Raw genomic sequence first — 18252 nt, forward strand, 5'->3', positions numbered from 1 at the left:
CCAGTCAAAATTATAGTGATATATTTTTCAATATACACTATCTGACCGGAAGTATCCAGACACCTGTTGGTGGACACTAATTTGGGGTATGTCCGCCCGTCACCTTTATGCCGGCGTGAATACCGCTAGCAAGACTTTCAGTTTGGTGTCTGAATGTCTGTGGAGGAATGGCAGTCGTGTCTTCTTCAACAGAGAAGCTAATGATGTTGGACGCTGTAGTCTGGAGCGAAATTGATTCTGTTTCTTTTTTTCTTTTGTTACTGCCTTTATCCCGCATTGTGCGCAGGGTCAAGTACGGAAGTGGCATGGTTAAGTGTTAGGGTGGCCGGATGCCCTTGCTGCCGCCACCCCATACACCTCGGGATAGAATTAGTGGACCCCAACTGTCTGCGTCTAGTGTAAATCGTAAAATAGTGTGAATGTGTTACAAATGTCTGCGAGTCGTGTAACTGAGGCGGGACGTGGGGACCAGCCCGCTATTCACCTAGGAGGATGTGGGAAACTGCCTAAAAACAACATCCAGGCTGGCCGGCACACCGGCCGTAGTCGTTAATCCGCCGGGCGGATTCGATCCGAGGCCGGCGCGCCTTCCCGAGTCCAGGAAGCAGCGCGTTAGCGCTCTCGGCTATCCTGGCGGGTCCGAAACTGACTCTCTAACTCATAGGAAAGTGGTTCCATGGACTTCAGGTCGAGGTCCTGCGCAGGTGAGTCAATTTCAGGAATTTTACTGTCCACATTGCTTCACAATGCTGCTGTAAGGCAGAGTGCATTGTCATGCTGATACAAACCATCATCGTCTCCGAACTGTCCTCCTACTGTACACAGGGCACTGTCCTGTAAAATGTATTGATATTATGTGATCTGAGGCTTTCCTGGCGTATATGCTGTTTGAAGGGTTCTCGGGTGTCGAGCCAGATACGATCGTCGAATGCCCACGGCGAATAACCGTTTCGGCGAATAACCGTTGAGCCATCATCAGATGCTCTGTCCGCTCTCAGCAGAGAGCAGACAGACCATTGCATCAGCACCATCTGATGATGGCGGAACAGTTATTAACTAAAATATCGTGGGAATTCGACGATCGTATCCGGCTGGACACCCGAGAACCCTTCAAACTGTGTTGACATTCTTTCGAATTTAGCGTTTTCTTAATCGCAGTATGGGTATCACACCATAACCATGAAAGACACCCCCGCATACGTAACACCAACTTCTTACTTCACTTCTGGCGCTACATATGATGTCAGGTAACGCTCTCCACGCATTCACCAAACTCTAACCCTTGCGCTGTATGACCACAGGGTAGAGTGTAATTAATTACTCCAGATCACTCGTTTCCAGTGATCCCTGTCCAGTGGCAACGTTCTTTAATCAGCTCAAGCGGTGCTTAGCATTAACTGTAGAAATTTCTGAATTATGAGAAGCTGTTGACCACTGTACCACACCCTTTTTGACTCCATGCCCTCAATCATTCTTGTAGCTGGACTTCTGATATTACTTTGGAACTCACGAATTACTCCCTCCACTGCTTTCATGTCGGTATCCGTCAGTACATGATGTCCTCCTTGTCTTGGTTTATCCGTGGTTGTTCCTTCGCGTCACAATGACATCACCAATAGTCGATGTGGGAAGCTTCAGATGGGTTGAAATGTCAGTGATAGATTTGTTACTCAGGTTACATCCAATAACGAGTCCACATTCGAATTCGCTGAGCTCTTCTGACCAACCCAATCTGCTGTTACAGCCTCTCTACTGACATCTTAACACTCTTCGCCTCCATTTATGAAGGGTGGTCCGATTTTCGTGACATCTAGTGGTCAATTTCACATTAAATAGAAGTTTTCAGATACTTTCGATCAGACTGTGTAATGTCGACTAGTATCACATCGACAGGTATAAATTTCATAGTGCAGGCTATGGCAGTAAAATTGCGATAAATACTCAGATGGGTAAAATAGAACACACAGATGCAGGGCCTAAAAGTGGATGACGTGCTGAAACATCTCATATGTAACAAATACACTGCTGAACACGGCGATTCATTCCCAGATTGATACTGTGCTCCTTCACTTCCGGAAGGCATTCAATACAGTTCCATCCTGTCGTTTAATCAACAAAATTCAAGCTTACCAAGTACTGGACTAGATTTGTGATTGGATTCAGATAGAAGTGATTAGTTATTCATAACGGGATGAGATCAACACACGTAATATTTTCTAGAATATCCTAGGGAGTGCTCCCCTTGCCAACCCCCTCTATACTCAGAGGCAAATTCCTGGAATATCACGAATGTTACCTGGATCCCACGCATGGCAGTCAGCCATAGTGATCACTCAACTACGGAGTAGACATACTTTGCCAACGTTTGCAGTATCATGCTGTATTCGACTCCATAAAAATATGGGTCACTAATTCTGACATTAAGAATGCTTATGAATGGTGGACTCCATGTGGTTCCCAAGTCGTGCAGCGACCGTAAACCATAAAATTACCAAATATTCAGCAACCAGTCGCAAAATCATGTTTTATTTATTCACTTTTGCAAATCGATTTCAGCTGATTAACAGCCATCATCGGTGCTTTCAACCAATATGTGCCCTGAGTATTAATACTGTCTGAAGCAGAGGTCAAACCTGAACTGAATGTTTGACCTCTGCTTAAGACAGTATTACTACTCAGGGCACATATTGGTTGAAAGCACCGATGATGGCTTCTAATTAGTTGAAATCGAGTTGCAAACGTGACTAAATAAAACATGATTTTGCGACTTGTTGCTGCATATTTGTTAATTAAGAATGCTGCATACATTTCGATTTTGAAGTTCTATTAGCTGCAGAAATTAACCACAAGTAACGCTAAGTGCCGGGAACAGATTTATTTCTCTTCGTCATTATCAGAAAATGTCAGTGTCAAAATTGTGGAACACCTGTTCTTTCCAATTTTTACATCAATCATTTGTACCAAATCCTCAGTCACTTTTGATAATCGCCGTTTCCGCTCGTCGAGAGCAGAACTGTCACACTCACCGACGACATATTTATTTAGTAAGCTCAGATTCCCTTTTACTCTGGAACAGTAGAGCCAGTGATGTTTGATATTTTTATTTTTTATTTAATATCGAACTAGAAACCAGGTACACTACCAATAACTAACATATCGACAACGAATTGGACTACTGGACTACTATTGGACTACTGGAATACTGTGATGTCACATATAAGTAGTTCCTTGTAAATCTTGTGGTGTACTCCACGTTATTATGAGGCATTTAGTTAACTAAAATATGCACTTATATTTTACAGCAAAAGTATATATAAAAATAGAATCAGATGCATCAGTTGCAAATATTCGAAATGCACAGATTTCAAGAACAATTAATATTGGCTGATTGCTTTTCTCCGTTCCGACTACAACTGAATGTATTTTAAATGTTTATTACAAAAAAATTATATCTACCAGACTATAGTGAGTACAGAACACCTAACAGCATTACAAGAAAAATATAAGTACTGCATTTTCAGAATGAACAAGTGTTAGATTAAATTTCCCGCATTAATAGAAATTTTCAGAGTCGCCTTTCCTGGATACATTCATTCTCTCCGACTCTGAGACATGGCAGATTAAACTGCTCCCGTCTGCTGCTGGTTTTACAGTGTGTTAGCAACGGCGCCAGTGACTGGTCGCAACGAAAGTTTAGTGGCAGCACGTTCGGCATTCACGGGCGTCCTCTTTAAGTTTCTCTTTCAGAAGCGTCCAGAATAGGACGCTCCACCAACGTCCATACCAGAAGTGTTCCCAGAAATCGTGATGTAGCATAAGTCATACATTAGAATTCAGAAATCCTATCGCTGAGTGTATCTAATTTTGACTGGCCGCCTTGTGCCTTTATTTCCACCACTACGAAGGTTCGTTGCAAATCTCATCAGCAAACTCACATCGACAAATTAAAAATCCATTTTGACGCTCTCTCCTAAATACATCGCTCTAGCAACATTCCATTCATTTTAACATGTTTTACTCCTTAAGACTCTGACAAGTAATCCATTGAGTGCAGGTCGAAAAAGGCCAATGATGTTTATGGCATTCGACTCCCATACATATTGTCTACCATGCAGCCACAATATTGGCTACTAATGGCAACAGGGGGCGAGACTCGAGGTATCCAATGATGAGCACAGCTTGAGGCTACGGAGCGTAGTTGAACGACAGTGCTACAGTGCTAGTGGTGTTGAAACGAAGCAGAGTAATGGCAACGATAAACAAAGCAAACACTACGTGATATCTACAGCAACAGTTGTCGAAGTTAGCATTTCGTCAGAAAGGAACCAAAGGAATTTCGCAGAGTGAGAAAGAAATGGCAGACGAAATATTAGCGTTTGTGCAAGATGAATCTGTGGAATTTGTAGAGTCATATACCCTCGGCTGTTCGGACAATATACACTCCTGGAAATGGAAAAAAGAACACATTGACACCGGTGTGTCAGACCCATCATACTTGCTCCGGACACTGCGAGAGGGCTGTACAAGCAATGATCACGCGCACGGCACAGCGGACACACAGGAACCGCGGTGTTGGCCGTCGAATGGCGCTAGCTGCGCAGCATTTTTGCACCGCCGCCGTCAGTGTCAGCCAGTTTGCCGTGGCATACGGACCTCCACCGCAGTCTTTAACACTGGTAGCATGCCGCGACAGCGTGGACGTGAACCGTATGTGCAGTTGACGGACTTTGAGCGAGCGCGTATAGTGGGCATGCGGGAGGCCGGGTGGACGTACCGCCGAATTGCTCAACACGTGGGGCGTGAGGTCTCCACAGTACATCAATGTTGTCGCCAGTGGTCGGCGGAAGGTGGACGTGCCCGTCGACCTGGGACCGGAACACAGCGACGCACGGATGCACGCCAAGACCGTAGGATCCTACGCAGTACCGTAGGGGACCGCACCGCCACTTCCCAGCAAATTAGGGACACTGTTGCTCCTGGGGTATCGGCGAGGACCATTCGCAACCGTCTCCATGAAGCTGGGCTACGGTCCCGCACACCGTTAGGCCGTTTTCCGCTCACGGCCCAACATCGTGCAGCCCGCCTCCAGTGGTGTCGCGACAGGCGTGAATGGAGGGACGAATGGAGACGTGTCGTCTTCAGCGATGAGAGTCGCTTCTGCCTTGGTGCCAATGATGGTCGTATGCGTGTTTGGCGCCGTGCAGGTGAGCGCCACAATCAGGACTGCATACGACAGAGGCACACAGGGCCAACACCTGGCATCATGGTGTGGGGAGCGATCTCCTACACTGGCCGTACACCTCTGGTGATCGTCGAGGGGTCACTGAATAGTGCACGGTACATCCAAACCGTCATCGAACCCATCGTTCTACCATTCCTAGACCGGCAAGGGAACTTGCTGTTCCAACAGGACAATGCACGTCCGCATGTATCCCGTGCCACCCAACGTGCTCTAGAAGGTGTAAGTCAACTACCCTGGCCAGCAAGATCTCCGGATCTGTCCCCCATTGAGCATGTTTGGGACTGGATGAAGCGTCGTCTCACGCGATCTGCACGTCCAGCACGAACGCTGGTCCAACTGAGGCGCCAGGTGGAAATGGCATGGCAAGTCGTTCCACAGGACTACATCCAGCATCTCTACGATCGTCTCCATGGGAGAATAGCAGCCTGCATTGCTGCGAAAGGTGGATATACACTGTACTAGTGCCGACATTGTGCATGCTCTGTTGCCTGTGTCTATGTGCCTGTGGTTCTGTCAGTGTGATCATGTGATGTATCTGACCCCAGGAACGTGTCAATAAAGTTTCCCCTTCCTGGGACAATGAATTTACGGTGTTCTTATTTCAATTTCCAGCAGTGTACATGAAGGGTACAAGGATGACGACAAGTGCTTAAAAAGTGAACATGCTTTTGTACATGTGTCGAGCCGTGTAGTTCATCGTCCTTACGTCACAGATAGCTACAAATCCCCTCTCCGGTGAAACGTATTAAAAGACAAGCATTGTCCAAGGAGCAGGCACTAAATATAATTATGAACACGGAAGATCATGCACAGCATAAAAAAACAATTATGAACAGACACCAAGGAATTACAGACACTGGGTGCGAGCGAGCATTGAATGAAGTCAATGGGGTAAAGTCGCAAATTTATGCCATGCCGGGATTTGAAACCGGATCTTCTGCTTACTGGACATATGCTCTGATCACTTTTTTGTTTGTTAGTTGTTAATCGTTGGGTTTGGTCGTTGTCACATGACATCCGTTAAAGTTCGTTTGGTGACCCTTCCACTCAGTGTTTTTATTACAGGGGCCAACCAGCTCTCTGACCGATCACGCTGAGCTACCGTGCCGGCGATCACTGAGCCATCCGGACAAAGTGGTCATTGCAACTCGGCGGACTACCTTACCAAGCCTCCCGCCAGAGCCAAATTCTCAGGTTATCAAAACCTGGACAAAATCAGCCTCTGGATGTTTGGTTTTTCCGTGCCTATAAAACGTATTATCGCACTATCTGCAGCTAACTACACCTTAAAGGATAAACAGTTTACGCTAAGCTCCACGACAGACTGTTTCGCATTCGGTTACGTGCCGTCACATTCCACCACTTCTCATAACACCATTACACCAATATGATTCTATACGCATTCTTTAACAGTGGATACCTGATGGACATCGAGCACGGTTTGCAACTCCCAAGGAGTTCGCCTTCGATGTTGATGGTGAGAACTTTCGTGATTACTGTTGCGCACCGTTTTTCATTCGGTGTTCATCGTGCAAGTTACTAATTTGTTTTGAACATTTCTTGAATGTCGACGATTTCCATCTTGTGAAGTGTAACGCATTCATCCCACCGCACCCCTGCTGCTCCCGTCACTGATTTTCTGTCGCCCTCCTGATGCACATCGTGAGTCATTAGCAGCTAATAATTTTTCTGCAACAATAACTAACACAACACTTTCAAATGAGCCTTAATAAAGCCTAGACTTGCGACCTCGCACTCAAGAGGTTCCTTATGAGATTTTAATTTAATTGTTCGTTTACCAACCCTGGCGATTGACAACTCTTACAACTGTCACTTGGCACGAAATTCATGTGTTTGACCTGGACGATATGCTCCCCTTTGCTAATAGAAATTCATTTATTATTCTGTTTGGCTGATCAACTGCGCTTCTACCCCTTCTCTCTAATTCAATATCAATACCTACTTACAAGCACGGACTCTCTTCTGACAACTTACTGAGTTGAGTGAGGTCCTTGGTACAAATGCGTACGAACCATGGTTCAACTATTTCCCAGTTACATCGAAAAGGTTTGTTATCCGTCCATCTGTCTGCTTGTCAGTTCGACTGTCGAAAAACCTTTTTCTCAGGAACAGGTAGACGTACCTAATTGAAATTTATGCCCCACTCTAACATATACGGTCCCTTGGGGTTGCAAAAAATTGAAGCTTCTAAGTCAATGCAATCAAAAAATACGGTCATTTATATCATATAATTTGACACTCGATGACTCACTCATCAAACCTACAGTATACTTCTCGTTAAACTAGAATCGTAAAATCTGGCAGGGAGCATGTTTTCACAGTATGACCAAAGGAAAAGATCAGAAAATTGATAATTTGTAATTATATCACACAATAAATTTTTTGTCATATGTTATCTGACGATCGGTCCGTCTGTCTATTAAGAACCCTTTTCCCTCGGGAACAGGTTGACATATTAAGTTGAAATTTGTGTGCCGGCCGGGGTGGCCGAGCGGTTCTAGGCGCTACAGTCTGGAACCGCGCGACCGCTACGGTCGCAGGTTCGAATCCTGCCTCGGGCATGGATGTGTATGATGTCCTTAGGTTAGTTAGGTTTAAGTAGTTCTGAGTTCTAGGGGACTGACGACCTTAGAAGTTAAGTCCCATAGTGCTCAGAGCCATTTTTTTGTTGTTATAATTTATGTCACATACTGTCTGCAGTCCCTGGCGGTATAAAACCTTCCACGTCAAATCATTAAAAAAATAAGGGCACTTTCGTCACATATTTTGATGCTTACGAATTCACCCATCAGAACCTACTTACCTAGGATCATGAAATTTGGCAAGAAGTAAAGTTCAATAGAACAAGTAGAGGGAAAAAAATCCGAAAATTGTTAGTTTTTAATTATATTACATGAAATTTTTTTTGTCATATGTTATGTGACTGCCCGTCCGTCTTTTGAGCCACCTTTTTCTCAGGAAGGGGTTGACCTACCAAGTCCCTAGGCGTTGTAAAAAGTTTAAGCTCCTATATCTATGCAGTCAAAAGATCCTCCCATTTATGTCAATTTTTTTTAGGCATCAGTCTTCTGACTGGTGTGATGCGACCCGCTACGAATTTCTCTCCTGAGCTAACCACTTCATCACAGAGTAACACTTGCAACCTACGTCCCCACTTATTTGCTGGGTGTGTTCCAATCTCTGTCTTCCTCTACAATGTTTACCTTCTACAGCTCCCTCTAGTACTTTGGAAGTCATTGCTCTATGTCTTAACAGATGTCCCATTATTCTGTCCCTTCTCCTTATCTGTGTTATCCAAGTATCTCTTTCCTCTCCGATTCTGCGGAGTACCTCCTCATTCCTTATCTTATCAGTCCACCTAATTATCAACATTCGTCAGTAGCACCACATCTCAAATACTTCGATTCTCTTCTGCTACGGTTTTCCCACAGTCCATGTCTCACTGCCGTTTCTGTGCTCCAAACGTACATTCTCAGAAATTTCTTCCTCAAATTAAGGCCTATGTTTGATACTAGCAGACTTCTCTTGGTCTGTAATGCCCTTTCCGCCAGTGCTAGTCTGCTTTTGAAGTCCTCCTTGCTCCGTTCGCCATTGGTTATTGTGGTACCTGGGTAGCAGAATTCCTTAACTTCATCTACTTCGAGACCATCAATCCTGATGTCAAGTTTCTCGCTGTTCTCATTTCTGCTACTTCTCGTTACTTTCGTATCTCTTCGATTTACTCTCAATCCATATTCTGTACTCATTAGATTGTTCATTCCATTCAGCAGATCACGTCATTCTTCTTCACTTTCACTCAGGATGACAATGTCATCAGCAAATCATATCATCGACGTCCTTTGATCTTGACTTTTAATTCCATCATTGCTTCTTCGAAATGCAGATTGAACAGTAGGGGCAAGAGCACATCGTTCGTGGTCGTCCACTCTTGTTATTCCTCTTGACACTTGTACATATTGTATATTACGTGTCTCTCCCTATAGCTTACCCCTATTTCTCTCAGAATTTCGAACATTTGGACCATTTTACATAGTCGAAGTCTTTTTCCAGGTCGACAAATCTTATGAACATGTCTTGATTTTTCTTTAGTCTTGTTTCCATTATCAACCACAACATCAGAATTGCTCTCTGGCGCCTTTACCTCTCCGAAAGCAAAACTGATCATCATCGATATTCAAATTTTTTGATATATTGCCTAAATCGATAACGGTAACTGGCAAAAACCGCCGAAATTCTCGATTCCGGGATGGATGAACAATCTGTATACATAACTACCTTTGTGCGAAACCTCTGGTGCGTGGGTAATTCTCGTACTTACACGGGTTCTTTATATTCCACCAGTAACATTCGCCCTTTCCCCGATTATTTAAAGAATCGAATCCCCGTGAGTAAAACGTCATATCTCCTGAACCATAGGTCGCTGAAGGATGTAATTTTGCAGGTACTTTCAATGGTATACATGCATGTGTTTCAAATATCTCCTGAACCATAGGTCGTTGAAGGATGTAATTTTGCAGGTACTTTCAATGGTATACATGCATGTGTTTCAAATAGACTTAATAATAACGAAGTAATAAAGCGTTATGCCTGATGTTAAGATATTGCTACTTGAACAGTGAAAACGTAGTAACCAACACTTTTATCAGCGAGAAATGTTTGTAAAAATGTGTGAATTTATGGATAAGGTTTGTTGGAAGTCGTTAATGGTCTCATTCTCAAATACTGGATAAATATAGCACTCCGTCTTCAGGCCACGAGTGGCCTACCGGGACCATCCGACCGCCGTGTCATCCTCAGTGGAGGATGCAGATAGGAGGGGCCTGGGGTCAGCACACCGCTCTCCCGGTCGTTATGATGGTATTCTTGACCGAAGCCGCTACTATTCGATCGAGTAGCTCCTCAATTGGCATCACGAGGCTGAGTGCACCCCGAAAAATGGCAACAGCGCATGGCGGCCTGAGTGGTCACCCATCCAAGTGCCGACCACGCCCGACAGCGCTTAACTTCGGTGATCTCACGGGAACCGGTGTATCCACTGCGGCAAGGCCGTTGCCTCCTGGATAAATATTGTCTAGGAAATTTGGGCGCCTTGAGTTATGGTTCCTCAAGATATATAAACAGTTTCTAGCAGTACTATATGATATATGATTATATTAATGAGTAGATTATAACACCATTTAAAATTTTTAAATTCAGTCAGTAATTATATGACATGGTAAATTTAAAATTTTTGCTGTCCCTGGAAGTAGTTAGACGCGCAACACGCAAGTGGCATCGGGTTTCGTTTTAGCCGTTTCGTCATACTTGGAGATTTTTTTCTACAGCTGATTTGTCAAGATTTTTTAGCTTTAAATATTGTCCCTTCGTGGACATCGTAACGTAATTTTAAGTCATTATTCAAACTATTTATCTTGTTTTCTCCTTACAGCGGAGTGTATGCTGATATGAAGCTTCATAGCACATTAGAACTGTGTGCCGGACCTTTGGAAAGATCCCGGCTTCGAATCCCGGACCGACACACAGTTTTAACCTTTTGATATTGTATCTGTTTTTATATGTTATTTTATATTTCTAACACATTGTCAGCAGTGCGGATCAATAAATCCAAGCCAGCCTGTGACAATGGCCCACCAACGGTAGCCATGCGCATTTTAACCAATACTATCACTTCTCCAGAACGAACGCCAGAAATCTCCCCCTTTATAAGTGGACGCGACACTCGTCTCTGACAGTATTGTAGCAGTAGTGGACACCAAAAGATCTTGAGGAAGATCCCAGCAGAGGGATCTAAACGTTGAACATTTTAGAAGAAACATGACGCGACATAATAACTCAGAAGATTTTACTTAAAATTAAAATAAATTAAAATGAAATAAAATACACAACAAAGGCATTTATGCTGCGAGAAGGACCTGCTCCATTTGGTAGTCAGACCAAGTTGCCTGTCTGTCAGTCACAAAACTATCTGTAGTACACAATATTTTGTAAAATATAACTTGGCTATTAAATTATATTACGTAATGAGACGATTTTGGCGTTGGTACAATGAACAGAAATCTGATTCAGATAGAGTAAAGTATTTCAGAGCAACAATTGTAAGCTTATAATTTTCGGTGACGAACAAATTCAGCCAAGAACTATGGAAAATTTCGTTAATTACTGGGCAGTCGTTGCGATACGGGAATCACATTCTCCTGCCTGTAATGTCAGAGGCTCTTTTGCGGTAATCGGCGAGCGATATCTGCCGTAGCAGGAAGTACTTTGGCCGATAAGTGTGATAATGACGTTAACAGAATGGCTGGCCCTGATTAGAGCGGCGCCTGCTCGGTCGATGGACATGCGGAGCGGCGGCAGGCAATTTCGATTTAATGTGCTGCTCTTAACAGCGCGCCCAACTGGTACGGATTCGATAAGATAGGATTTTAGATACACATTAACACAGCCTCATCGCGATGTTAACTGCAGAGGCAGGTAATTGCGTTTAGTTCTCGTCTCAATAGTGTACTGGTTGTGTGGAATGAACCAGACTAGATTCCACTATACTTGGTGTTATGAGTTAACGTAGGTGTCTATCGACAGTACCACTCTACCTACTCTGGTGGTGTAATCTTTGGCACAAGCCCAAACAAAATTCAAATGACAGAAGGAAAGCAACAGCGATATCAGAACGGCACATGCTACTTATCCAGTTTTCAAAATGTGCTCATAAACGTGGGGATGGTATGTTTGAAGTTGACGCCTTTCATCTGTATGCAAACTAGAATATTGCCTGCTCGACGTACTGTTTAATCGATGGTGATTACAAAATAGCCAGTTTCGCGATTGCTCTGCTCCTATAGTATAACACAAATAGCGTGATGAGAACTTAAGATCCGATTCGATGTACGCGCATTATTTATGACTGTTGCGCTCCAATGACTGTTAGAATATGGAATCAGTGGCTTCAGGAGGGTAATACGGAACGCCGTGCTGGATCCCAACGTATCACTAGCAGTCGAGATGACAGGCATCTTATCCGCATGGCTGTACCGGATCGTCAACAGATGGGGACGTTTGCAAGAAACCAACCATCGAACAGTTCGCCGACGTTTGCAGCAGCATGGACTAACAGCCCGGAGACCATGGCTTCTGTTACCCTTGACGTTGCATCACAGACAGGAGCGCCTGCGATGTTTTACTCAACGACGAAACTGGGTGCACGAACGGCAAAACGTCAATTATTCGGATTATCCAGGTTCTGTTTACAGCATCACGATGGTCGCATCCGTGTTTGGCGACATCGCGGTGAACGCACATTGGAAGCGTGTATTCGGCATCGCCGTACTCGCGTATGACCCGGTGTGATGGTATGGAGTGCCATTGTTACACGTCTCGGTCACCTATTGTTCGCATTGACGGCACATTGAACTGTGGACGTTACATTTCAGATGTGGTATGACCCGTGGCTCTAACCTTCATTCGATCCCTGCGAAACCCGACATTTCAGCAGGATAATGCACGACCGCATGTTGCAGGTCCTGTACAGACCTTTCTGAATACAGAAAATGTTCGATTGTTGCCCTGGCCAGCACATTCTGCAGATCTCTCATCTACTGAAAACGTCTGGTCAATGGTGGCCTTGCAACTGGCTCATCACAATACGCCAGTCACTACTCTTGATGAACTGTGGTACCGTGTTGAAGCTGCATGGGCAGTTGAACCTGTACACGCCTCCAACCTCTGTTTAACTCAATGCCCAGGCGTATCAAGGTCGTTATTACCGTCAGAGGTGGTTGTTCTCAGTACTGATTTCTCAGGATCTATGCACCCAAATTGCGTGAAAATGTAATCATATGTCAGTTCTAGTTTAATATATTTGTCCAATGAATACCCGTTTATCATCTGCATTTCTTCTTGGTGTAGTAATTTTAATGGCCAGTAGTGTACTATTACAAACTGGTTTCACGTTCCACATCTCTAACGGTTACTTAACCCGCCACTTTGTCTATCCCTTGCTGGTTCCCAGTTCGGGAGTAACGTCGAAGAAAAAGAAGGATCACTTTATTAGGTTACATTCCCTCCTACGACGACGAGCCAAAACACCTGATTGACGGTGTGTTGATATACCTTTGGAATATAATACAGCAGCTATTCTGGGTGGCACGAATACGACAGTTCCCTGGCAGATTCTGGAGGTGTGTGATACACAACGTCTATGCACAGATCACGAAACACTCGTATTTTACGGTCTGGTGGAATGTATGCACGAAGCAGACGCTCGATGCCGTCCCAGATCTGATCCATCACCATCAGTTCAGCATCGTGCTCCATAAACAATTGTGGCACGATTACGTTCTTGTGGCACTGACAGCTCTCCTGCTGGAAGATGCCATCGCCGTTGGGGAAGGCATAAAACATTAAGGGAAGAAGCTGGTCCGCAATAATGATAATGAAGTCCACAGTTACAATGGTAGGTCAATATAGGCAGTACGCCTACGGCAATTCTGAATATCTCCGCAGTTAATGAAGTACTGAAGTATGTGATACTAGAGACTCGATCCAAGATGGAGTCCACTTGAACCCCAAAAATTGAAAGTAAGAGTGCGGGTTATCTACATGCAGGGGCAGGGTCCATGACCTTTCACTTTGACACCTGCACATATGACGTCATCAAAAGATGAATGTGGGAAATTTGAAAACTGATTGGAAATTTAAAAAATTGCATTTTTCAACAATCATTTTATGTGATGACTACCTAGTTATATTGGAGCTATAGATTCTTAATCTTGCCTGTATTCTCAATTCTCCTTTGAAATCAATTACGATCTCTCACCGCGTGTTCCCAAGACTCTATGTATGCTGTAGCACTGCCAACTAGGAATATCTATCAAGCGAACTTAGTGTGCTGCGCATGCCACTAACACTGAACTAGGATTGTTACATGAGCTTTGTACTATGATGTTTGTTGTGTTAGCGCTAAACTCTAAAATTCCACTGGTAACCGAAATGATGAAAAACGAAATACGTCACACTTTCCATCGTTAGTATCAGAAAGATTTAATCATTGACCAACACCATACTTGGGAATCACTTACTCTGACGCCTCAAACGCAGCATTGTAACAAATTCCCCATATTCATCGCTTGATCATGCTATACGTGTATGTGCCACAGTCAAAGGGCATTGACTGTGTCCCTGCATTTACGCAACCTGCACTAACACAATTAGGATCAAGTGGACGCAATCTTGGATTTGACTTCACTGGTCTCACATATTTCAGTGCCTCATTTAAGTGCTAACTGATCCAGATTCGCTGTAGCAATGCTACTAACATTGTAAGTAGCCTGTTTTTATGTTGACAGCGCTATGGCCATCGCTCTGCGCTCTCGGCAAGAGATTCTGTGGTTGGATGGACTAGCAGTTAGCGAGTGGATAGGGAAGTGTATGGACATGATATTGTTAATGGAGACTCTGTTGGTAGGACATGCATTGTAAAGTGAGAATTTATGATATATTTATAAGAAAATATGCAAGGAAATGTATGGTGATGGATGTTTGGTTGATAATGTTTGGGCTGTGGAATTATTGACAACTATATAATTTTTGGAACTGGATGTCACGTGAATAAGGTAAAACTTTCTAAACACATTGTTTGCACTTTCTTTTGCTAACCATATGCCTCCTAGTAGTTAGTCTATAGTAGTTAGAATCTTCTTATTTAGCTGGCTGTAGTTGCTGCTTTCTTGAATTGTTGTAGTTTCCCTGTGGCCGAGCGGTTCTAGGCGCTTCAGTTCGGAACCGCGCTGCTGCTACGGTCGTAGGTTCGAATTCTGCCTTGGGCATGGATATGTGTGATGTCCTTAAATTAGTTAGGTTTAAGTAGTTCTAAGTCTAGGGGACTGATGACCGCGGTTGTTAAGTCCCGGTGCTTAGAGCCATTTGAATAATTTTTTCGCTGTAGTTCGTGTTATGAAGATTTTCTTTGAGGTAAGTGACTTATGAAAAAGAATGGTGCTTGCACTGTTGGGATTTCTGATTGAAATGAGTTGAGGCAATTAACAGAGTTGGAGGTAGTTTCATATTTCTTCAATTTAATATTTTGTAGATTTGTATTATTGTTAGGATTTCTTGCAATTCAAGGCCATTCTTTTGTGCTAATTATTGAAAGTCATGTTGTCAATGTACAGCAGTCAGTTTGCGTTGCGCTTGTACATTGTGGGTAATAAATGAATAGGTTAAGTTTGAGTTGTCTTTGTCAGGGAAAATTATGTAGGTCAGTGTTTAATAAAATTAATTAAAGAGGTAATTTAAAGGCGGGAACACGTGTATGTCGTCTATTGTGAAGCTCCGTGCTTTAACGATGTGCGCTGAATGGTGTGCTCTGAAAGATTTCTGCGTGCATCAGCATTGTACTCTATTGTCAGGTCTGCCAAGATCCCCACCTATCATTCTTCACCGAGTAGGCAAGCCTTCGATCTCCACGTCCTATCATGAGTCGTGGACGCCTAATATTGTGTGCTTCAACCATTTTCCATAGATGCTCACGATAGCAGTACACTACCAGCTGGCTGATTTTGCCGTTTCTGGGAAGTTGGTTCCCTGGCGCCGTCTCATAACGACTTACCCTTTGCCAGAGTTTATTATGTCGGCGGATCTCCACATTTGTGGACCGTATAGTCGCTAGAATGATTTACCATCCGTCGATGCTCCGCTTATATACTTTCCTTTCCATGTTAAGTGCCCACAACGCCAACAGAGGGAATTCAGTCTTGCGCTGAACAGTGTTCATAACGTTTTGGGTCATCAATACATACTGCCCATCTGCGTCCCAGAAGCATGTTACACACACACACACACACACACACACACACACACACACACACACACGCCCAGCCACACACACACACAATAACAGCACGGAAAAATGTTAATCACAGAGTTTTCCTTACGCCTTTCGCTATGATGGTGTACTGTGACATTACGCCACTCTCTTGTTGATCCCAAATTCGGAATTAACTTCAAAAAAGAAGAATCAGTTTATTAAATTATATTCTATTCTATTAGTTGCATGTGAAGAAGCAGCTAGCTGTAAATGGGAAACAGAGTAGAACTGTTGAACATCATACGCAATTCCGTAATTTTTGTTTGTACCTGCGCAGTAGTCTATCGTATATAGTTCTTGACCTAGATTTGTCTCGAGCTGAATGTTTTTCTGTTTTTTGGAAGAAAATCCTGCGACCAAAATATTAGATATTCGTCTAAAGAGCGAACTGCGATTGTCTTCCAACTTAATGCGCATCCTTTTCCAATAAAATTCGCCAACGCGTGACGTTGTGGTAAAACTAGCGTCATTTCGGCTACTATTGCAGGCAACTTTCAAGATGGTATATTTGATTGAAACCAATTCGGACTGCGAATGTGTAAGCTGATACATTAACTTTTCCGCGTCATTGTTGACCTGTCTCTCTCTGTTCGGGAATGTAACATTCGGAAGAATGAATACAACACATTATTAGATACGTTTCAGCTGGGAGTTCAAAGAATTGGACAATTCTGGAGTAAAGAGGAACACCAAATCAGGATTTTTGCCGTACAACCAAGCTGGTAAAAAAAATGGTTCAAATGGCTCTGAGCACTATGGGACTTAACATCTATGGTCATCAGTCCCCTAGAACTTAGAACTCTTTAAACCTAACTAACCTAAGGACATCACACAACACCCAGCCATCACGAGGCAGAGAAAATCCCTGACCCGGCCGGGAATCGAACCCGGGCGTGGGAAGCGAGAACGCTACCGCACGACCACGAGATGTGGGCAAGCTGGTAAAAGGCTTGGGAGTCACTCATAATGTGTAATTTAACTAATGAACTACACAATGATTTATCATTGCTGTTTGTCTACGTTATGATGAATGAAACAATAAAATCCAGCCTTATGTTTTTAATCTATAATTACGAATCGATAATTTTCGTCGATCCTGTCACTGATGCTTGCTTTTACTAAGACAAGTAACACCGTCACATTCGACCAGCGTCTTTAGCAGTGGTGCAGTAAAGTAGAAACGTACTGGTTAGAGTCCTCGTCGATGATGGAATTTCCTCGAAGTATTTGTGAGGGAAGAGGAGCAGAGGAAATGGCGTCAAGTTACAAGAGGCTCTATACTGACGTTCTGAGCGAAATATACGACTCATCACCTTGGCTCACGGTATCAATGTGATGATATTGATAGTGATTGTTTTATCAGAGACGATAAAACCAACAAAACTTTTCATTTATTTATTCTGATTATCGTTCTATTTCTTTTCCTATTTGTGTTCTTTGTTGACTACGACACATCGCTGATGAATAGGCTTCCATCACTTCTCATTTTTTGTCTCAGCTGATACTCTTACTGATTTGGGAATCGCTTGTTAGCTTAATTTCATTGAATCTACCTCTACCACACCGTCCCGTCGTTACCTGGTTTTACAACTACCATTCTTGTTAACTACCCAAGCATCCTGTTAATCAACAGTCTAATTTTTAAGTTTACGGTTGAATTTTTCATGATACGGTAGCATCAGTTTGTTCATCTTCTCGTGGAAAATTGTAATTATTCTCCAGTATTGCTCGTTGACAACTGTGGTAGAGTAACAAATCATTAACAAATCACGAGTACTGTAAAGCAGTGAAACCACTGAGAGATATCATTGATAAAAAATAATGTATAAATAGATTGCAGATCATTCTTATCTCTCATACGTAATTTAGCTCATGCCACAATCAGATGTCGAGAAACTGTTGTGAGTGTAGACTTCTGTGGAGATGTGATTACTTCGAAATTGGCAATGCTGTTTACAATTATTGTGGAGGTATTTAAGATGATCTTTTCATTTACTCTAAAGCCTGTCTCAAGTATAATCCATAGAAAATGTGCTGGAGAAAAACAACTGTGCCAACGGCATTTCTTCTTGTTATTTTATCGTTTATCTACAGTGCACTGTATATAAATTGAGCTTTCCTTTTCCTT

The 18252-nt window shown here is 43.2% G+C and overlaps 1 protein-coding gene and 1 pseudogene across 1 annotated transcript in view; one reads left to right on the forward strand and one right to left on the reverse strand.

Moving 5' to 3' along the window:
* LOC126266705 (carboxypeptidase B-like) overlaps positions 1-18252 on the forward strand; it is a 166418-nt gene that overhangs the window by 29221 nt on the left and 118945 nt on the right. The window lies entirely within an intron of this gene.
* On the reverse strand, positions 10200-10317 carry LOC126268530 (5S ribosomal RNA; annotated as a pseudogene).

Source organism: Schistocerca gregaria, chromosome 4 (genome assembly GCF_023897955.1).
Source record: "Schistocerca gregaria isolate iqSchGreg1 chromosome 4, iqSchGreg1.2, whole genome shotgun sequence".
Classification (NCBI taxonomy): domain Eukaryota; kingdom Metazoa; phylum Arthropoda; class Insecta; order Orthoptera; family Acrididae; genus Schistocerca; species Schistocerca gregaria.